Source organism: Calonectris borealis, chromosome Z, assembly GCF_964195595.1.
Source record: "Calonectris borealis chromosome Z, bCalBor7.hap1.2, whole genome shotgun sequence".
In the NCBI taxonomy this organism is placed as follows: domain Eukaryota; kingdom Metazoa; phylum Chordata; class Aves; order Procellariiformes; family Procellariidae; genus Calonectris; species Calonectris borealis.
The window spans coordinates 31,680,384-31,688,158 of NC_134352.1; positions in this window are offsets into that span (position 1 = coordinate 31,680,384).

Genomic DNA, 7,775 nt, shown 5'->3' on the forward strand with positions numbered 1-7,775 from the left:
CTGAGGAATTAGTGCTGACTCACTAGTCAGATGTTTCTAAGCACATACCTTTTCAGATTTAACAAATGGTCAAATGTTGTTCCCCAAAACTAAGAACAAGTTACAGTCAAATTGTAGCCTGTCTCTTTTCTAAGAAGTGACTAGCTATGCAGGTGAGTTGGCATTTAAAAAATTAGTGGCCTTTAATGTGACATTAAGTCTGCTTTCAGCATGTAATCTGCTGAGGCACCTCCTCAGCTGTACAGACCTCAGATGTCCCAGAAGAAGGTGAAAAGCCTGTCCCTGTAGATTGTGTTATTGTTCTTCTTACTGTAAATAATACTAGTAACTCTTTCGGAGATTCAGGGGATCTGGTTTCTTACTTGGACAATGGCTAGCTTCCTTTTTCTGACATTGCAGATTAGACACCTGAAGCAGTGATTTCAGATCTAAATCTTTCTAAGTGATAGCAATCTTTCAGGAAACATTGTTTTATTAAACTAATTGCTCTTAATAAACATCCAGTCTCTTCTAGATTATGCTTTGGAAGAAATAAATCCGTAACTACCAGTGCACAGTGTCATCTAATAAAAGAAAGCAGTCCTATGGAGTATAGGGAAATGAAATAAAAAAAAATTGGATTTGAATTGAAACTGGGAAAAGGCATTAAGATGGGATATTTTCAAGGAGAAACGATCAGGAAAATCAGCTACATGTCATGATTGGGTTTTTAGTTACTTCTTGGCGTGAATGTATACCTCATGATATTGAAACGATTAGGTAATGCTAATGAAAGTGAAGATCTAGACTGCCAATTAGTTTAAAATTCTATTCCTGTAAAATAGAAATAATGCATCATATCCTGATCTCTCAGGATAATAGGATGCATTGCATACTTAAAAGCCAATATTCTTCCAAAAGCCTCTTATTTTCAGGAGCTGTAAATTAGATCTGAATTGCCAGAAAACACCTTTTTTTTTTTTAAAGCACTAGTGCGCAGCCCATGTCTGTGGTGCTAGTCTGTAAGCTGTCAAATGGTGGTTATGTGAAATAAGTGCTACTGAAATACCACTGAAACTCAACACTTGGGATTCAGCTGCGACTCAGTGCTTGAGCAAAATGTGATTATGACAAGATGCTTATTTACTTCAAGCTGAAATACCTTTACTGCTGTTCCGTTAAGGGCTGGCTGTAGAGGTTGGTAGTGCTCTTATCTTTGGGTTGCTGGAGCTGAACCCAGTTGCTAGAACAGCTGTGGCCTGCTGCTCTCCAGAGGGCTAAATGTGCTCCTCTTCACCTGCTCCTACTGTCCCACCTTGTTAAAGTGTGGAGTGTGCCAGAGGGGGGAGTTTCATCCCTCCCCTCCTTTTACTTCCACTGTGGTGTTTGTTATGCCAGCACTGGTTTAGTCCCCGCTGAGGGCAGCATGGCTGCTCCCAGCAGAGCTGAGCCTGGCCTTCCTGGTGAGTAGGTGCAGTGGGATCCCAGCCCATGTGGTTGGGTAAGAGATCTCTCTTCATAGAGGACACTTAACGCGGCGGCCATACACAGGGGTTTCTGCAGCACTGGCCACCTGGAGTTTTGCTGTCTTACCTAGCTCTAGGGCCACAAATGACTCAATCCAAACTCTCCTGTTGCCTTTGCATCGTGCCTTCGTTAGCCTCCTACCCCTGGAAGTTGTCCTGCATTTGGGGCCCCTGTCTCCCTTGTAACCTAGCTGATAAATGCTGGGCTGGGCTAGGTTCTAAATGTGAAGGGGATGGGTTCTTCCTTTGCAGCCAAGGATGTTTGTCAGATCTGTAGGGATTAGGGTACAAGAATCCTCCACACCGGATGATGCAGAAGTGCCACCCTTTCCGTACCATCCTCAAAACCTGGCTGCAAGGCCAGGCAAGAAAGCTGTCCTTGTAATACCTGTTACATCGGGATGAATCCCCATGTGAGTGGGAAAGGTGCCACAAGCCTCATCACAGCCATTCCACAGTGACCAAATTACTCTTCTGCCACCCCATTCTGGCCAGGCAAGAATTATCAGGTTCAAGCCAAAAAAAGCCAGTGCTAAACAGCTATAGTAAGTTTAACACTTTTTGCAGGAAGACTAAGGTACCCGTGAACACTAATATGTCTTACAACATCACCTAGGAAAGTTAGCATGCAAAATGACTGAAATGGATGAGTAAATTTTTTTTTTTTTTAAGAGAAGGCCAAGGGGTGAACTAATTGTCTTCAACTGAGGGAGATTCTGGGAAAGACAGCCTCATACTCAGAGGTGCACAGCAAAAGGACTGGACGCAGCAGACACGGATTTCAGCAAGTACAGAGAAAATTCTGACAACACGGGTGGTCAGACTTTTAACAAAAGTCCACAGATATAATTTTTTTCTTTGATTCTGTGACAGGCTTGGTTACTCCATTTCATACACATGTCCTACGAATAGGATTCGTACAAGTGTGTGTATCCAAGGCTTCATTTTTTCATTGATAAAACACATGGAAGAGAGAGGCGAGCCCGTGGGAAGTAAAGGTAATCTGTCGAACTCTGTGCACAAGCAGTTTTGGAAGCAGTCACCAAAAGGTGCAAAAGGAAAGAGTTTAGCTTTGCCCCTGCGGCAGACTAAGAGCACTTACATGGTCGGGTAGGTTTCCTGAGTGGTGCATGATCAGGCTGCTTGCAGTTGAGGGAATTCAATCCCAGTCTTTAGCCCCTGTAATCCTGAGAAAGCTGGTGGAACTACCTCTAGAGGAAGGAGGGAATGTGAGAACGGACTGCAGATACATCTAAAGACCGCTGCGGAAAGGATGGGCTTAAATTCTATTCCAGACTGCTAGAGATGAGAGAAAAAATGGGGTGGATGTGTTAAACAAGCCTTTGATAAGTATCTGCTGTCACTGAGAAATAAGTGAGGCCAATTCTTGGCCACGTGATGCACACCAAGCCAAATATTTGTCTGCAAACTTGATGAAAGTTATGTTTGGCAATAGATTTTGATATAATTGGAGCTGTGTTATTTGAGCCTGAGGCTACTGCAACCCCCAGCAGCAAGTAACAGCAACCAGAACTTCTTGAAAGGTGCAGAGGAGAAAGCAGGAAAGACAAAGCATCCGACCCGAGGTGGCATTACACAAGTGTAAGGTGCCAAGAGATGAAGAAAGCAGGGAGAAGAGGAGGCAGATAGCTCTGTTGAAAGACAGCTTTTTATTGAAAAGAGGTAAAAACTGAAGCAGAAAGTCAACCTGGGAGCAGTTGTCTGAGAATGGAAAAATGAGGAAGGAAGCAATAAGGAAATGCCTTTCCTTTCAAAGGGTATGAGAGAGAAGATCCCCCATGTTTGCTCTGTAGTCTGGAAAACACTGCAGCCACCTTTTCTTCTGCTGGAATTAGGTTTGACTGACTCCTCAGTGCTCTGCTGCTGCTTGTCTCTCTACTGAATGTTTTTCCTAATCTTCCCCATAGCCCACCTTAAGGTTTTGTGGAAGAAGTAGAGGAAGAGGTACAGAGAAAAAAGATTTTTCTCTTGCAAGCATTTGTGGTAGATGACACAAGCCACATTCAGCCCAGACAGCAATAAAATCTTACTTGGATCCAGTACTCTCTGGGCTTTCATGGAGGTTTTCTTACACAGGATCTGGAGCTGCCGGAAGGACAAAGCCACTCTGCTGAGGGCCAAGACATGCAACCCATCTGCCTGGAGGGTGCAGCTGGGATCCGTACCCCACCTGTGGCGTTCGGTACCGTCTCCTCCTTGGAGAGCTGGGTGGAGGTTGAGTTGTTCCCATCCTGCTTCCCTGGGAGGGGAGCAGCACTTCCCAGCCTTAGCTGGAGTCAGATCGTGGCCAGCTGGGAAAAGACAGTGAGCACTTCTCCCAGATCCATGAGACGTGGCTGAAGACAGGACCACAGTCTCCGCTCTCCCTGGCAGTTTTTCCCTCCCTCTCTGCAGGAACTGCCACCCTCACAGCTCTGCCAGCAGCAGAGACCTCGTACGTACTCCTACATCTCTGGCAGTGCCAGGTCAGGCACCTCTACTCACAACCCACCAGCAGCAGCAGGCTAGGCTCCAGCTGAGGGAACAGCTGAAGGTCACCCCCATGCTCTTTTTTGGTAGCAGAGCAAAGAGACCTGTCTTGAGTCAGCTTGTCCTACCCCTTCCATCTGGGACAGCAGACGATGGCCAAGGCGCAGCATTAAAAATCCCTTGGCAGCTCTCCACTCAGGCAAGCCCTTCCTCCTGCACAGAGGGAAAATTTACTCTCCGCCCCTGAGCTCCTCCCTGAGAAACCTCCCCTGCCAGTCTCACAGGGATATTAATTTCCCTACCACCTGCCTTCAACAGCAAGAATGGAGGTCTGTATGCATTACCTCCTTCAGTGAGGCACTTACAAAACAGGCCCCCTCTTGTCTCCCACTGGACTTGAGAGCTGCATCAAGCCAGAGGTGAAAACACTTCCCTGGGGTATAGGCAAATATGCCAGAAGCAGCGCTAAATTACTCTACAGCACTCAAGAGGCAGCTGACCTCTCCTGAAATTGTGTTGCAATGACACCGCTTTTCTCTCAGACCTGGGAAAATGCTGGAAAAATCTGTTTCTTGGCCCTTCCCTTCTCCATGCCCATAAGTACGGGCAGCCAGCTCCCAGCTGTCAAGGGGGAGCACTGCAGGTAGGAACCATGCCAGGTTTCACCTGCATCTAACTGGCTAATACCTCTAGTGGGAAGCAAATTACAAGTGGTGTGGTTGCGATGGCGCAACAAGATGTAGAAACATCTCTTAGTATGGGATTGCTGACCAGAAAGGACAGTGGTCCCAACCTTTGGCAAAGTGGCTATGTGGTTAGATGGTACCATTTTGCAACAAAAAAAAAAAAAAAGAATTTCATCACCTGGCCTGCGTAGTACAAGAAAGTCAGTGTTCCCCTCCGACGCTCAGCATGTGTTAGGCAATGGGAGTGAGACCCACAGCGAGGGGCAGAAGGGAAAGGCAGGCTGCCCGGATCTCAGGGCTGTACATGCTGTGTTTGGACACGACCTGTGTGTCAGACGAGAAGACAGGAGCAGCAGCTGGAGCATCTCATCACAGCGTTTCCCCAGGTGTGGGGAGGGAAGGGTTTCCTCACACCAGCTGCACCTCTCTGGGGCATTGCATTGTGCCATTAATGCTTTCCCTGGATGAGCCAGCCTGGGATGCGAGGGGTCAGGGCCTGTCCCGGGGTGCCATGGATGAAGGACAAGTGCTGCCCTGCACTTTACTGTTGGATAATCTCAGGCTGTAGCTGTATGTTGCCTCGCCGGTCCTTGCACCCCACCCTGCACCTCCTCTTGGCTCCACCAGTGCAGACATGCTGCTTGCCTATGGACCTGCAAGGATCAATTCTGCCTTCTGTCAGAGGTCTTTCCCCTGGAAGGAGAAATTACTGATGACTGTCCAGCAGGGATGCAATTTCTGTGCAGAAGACAGGCAAGAACTCTGCAGCCCCTGAGATTAAGCTGCAGGAAAAAAGTTTTACCTACAGACTGTATCCTATCAGAAACAGATACAATGCAAGGGTAAAATAAAATGAAAATGAAAGGTCTTGGCTTGCTGTTTCTTTTATTGCCCTCTGATTGCTGCATGTGGCTTCCCACAGCGACATGAGAGGCAGTCAGCTGCAGAGCAGCTAGGACATGCGACCACTGACCCACAGGAATGGTCAAAAAAATCGGCCATGGGCGGCAGAGCTGTGTGCTCTGCCTGGGGTGTGCAAGGTGCCCCGAGCAGACAGGGGAGTGGTGGGAGGGGGACGCAGGAGCTGGTGGGGGAGACAAGGGGAGGGTTGCCCTGTCCCCACCGCCGGGGCACAGCTTCCCGTGGCACACACGCACGAGGTCCCCACTGCAGCGGGGCTCCCGGGCTGCCCCAGCACCACCGTTGCAGAAGGGAGCCTCGGAGACCTTCCTGCTCCCATGGAAATGGGCCCCCCTTGAGAAACAGCCGCCTCCACTGGCACCCCACGCTGCACATCCACGGACACCCCGCCGCATCCGTGCATGGTCCCCCTCGGAAATACAGGCAGCACACCTGCACCGATACCCTGCAGAGCGAGCAGCGCTCCCAGATGCGTGCAGGCAGATGGGGCACAGCCGCCCACAGCCCCAGGTCCTGCCAGCACGGCTGGGTGCGCTGGGCAGGCGCCCCGTGCTCCTCCTGTGAGAAGCCCTGCTGGAGCACCCTGCGGTGCTCCGAGCGCCCGGTGTTGGGCGCGGGGGCAGGAGGGTTAGCCTCCTGGCTTTATTTCCCAGAAGATGCTTCAGGGCATAAGGAATTTTTCTCAGCATTTAAGTGTACAGTGGCTTATCTTTAAAAGCCCACTGCTCACCACTCTGCAACATGATAACCTTGTGGCATTTTTCCCGCTGAAAAAAAAAGACTTGTTTGACCCCGTATGCTGTATGATGAAAGCCTCCTACATGGTTCTTAATGAAACTGAGACATACAGCATGAAGTCATTACTCGTGGCATATTTAGTTTCATGCAAGTGAACAGGTTTCTGTATTTTCCTGAAAGACAACATGCTGCTCATAGAATTGCTACATAGTGATAGAGGATTACACTGAGGCACAGAAAAATGATCACCAGGTACCACCATAGCTCTAGTTTTTCTTTTACTTGCAGTATTTTTGTAATGCAAAACAAGATACTGAAGGGTAAAAGCACTGAAGGTAGCAGCAGTAATAGAAGAAGAAGAAGAAAATCCCCAGCAAAACAGATCTCCAAACACTTTAAAAAAAAAGAGAAAGAGAGAGAGAGAGGAGCAGAGAAGGGTGAGTCTACTGCTACAAGAGTGTAATTGAACGTTCTAATATGGTTGCATGAATAAACATGAAAACTAACTTTTATCTGAAATAAAAGAGTACAAGTCATCAGTCTTTCGAAGTCTGGAGGAGAATCTAAAAACCAGACATCTCAGAACAGGAGGAGGAATGGAAGGAGGGTTGGTACTGATCGGAAGAGGACTGCATTAAATAACATTGGCATTACACGGCAAAACAGAACAAATTTAGGAGACGCCACGATTTAGGTTGCTTGGGTAACTGTAACTGTAACTGTAATGGGTAATGATAACACTGTCTTCTTACAATCACGTTACAGAGCGAAGCCTGGGTTGGCGCACAGTTTGGATCCTGCTCGTGAAGGTGGCAGCTACTGGGTGTTGCACGAATGGCTCCATGCCTCAGAGCAGCAACCTATCTGAATTCTTGAAGTGAGCGCAGAACTATTATCTCTGTGAATGTTTCTTGGATTTACATGGAATTGTAACTTTTTAGAGCAGTTCAAAGGTTTACTACGGTCAGGTTTTGTCCTTTATCCCCACCCACAGATTTCTTTCTGATATCCTAACAGGTACAGGCTTATATATGATAAATTTGGCTCTTCAGTTTTCCTACTCTGCGGCCTATGGTTGCATACATTGTCAATCACATGGGGTTGTATGGAGCAGGATATGAATTGAACTGGCCCCATCAGTTTTGGGGTAAGAAGTGTTTCAGTGCAGGAGAAATGCTCTTCCATAGTCTGATTTATTGGGCCAAATGTTATTCTGACTTGCCATATGCCACCTGACATCAGGTGCATTAAATGGAGCAAGAGACAGGACAGAACTGGCTCCTCACCATCAGGAAGAGATGCAATTAAGGCAAACGAGATCTAGCCCTTCCCTGGTTGGTCATAAGCCTAATTAAAGTAGCAGAACAGTCCAATCAGGAATGTGTTTGTATGCCATGATATTTTTTTTTTTTTAAAAAGCATGGGCATTCTCATT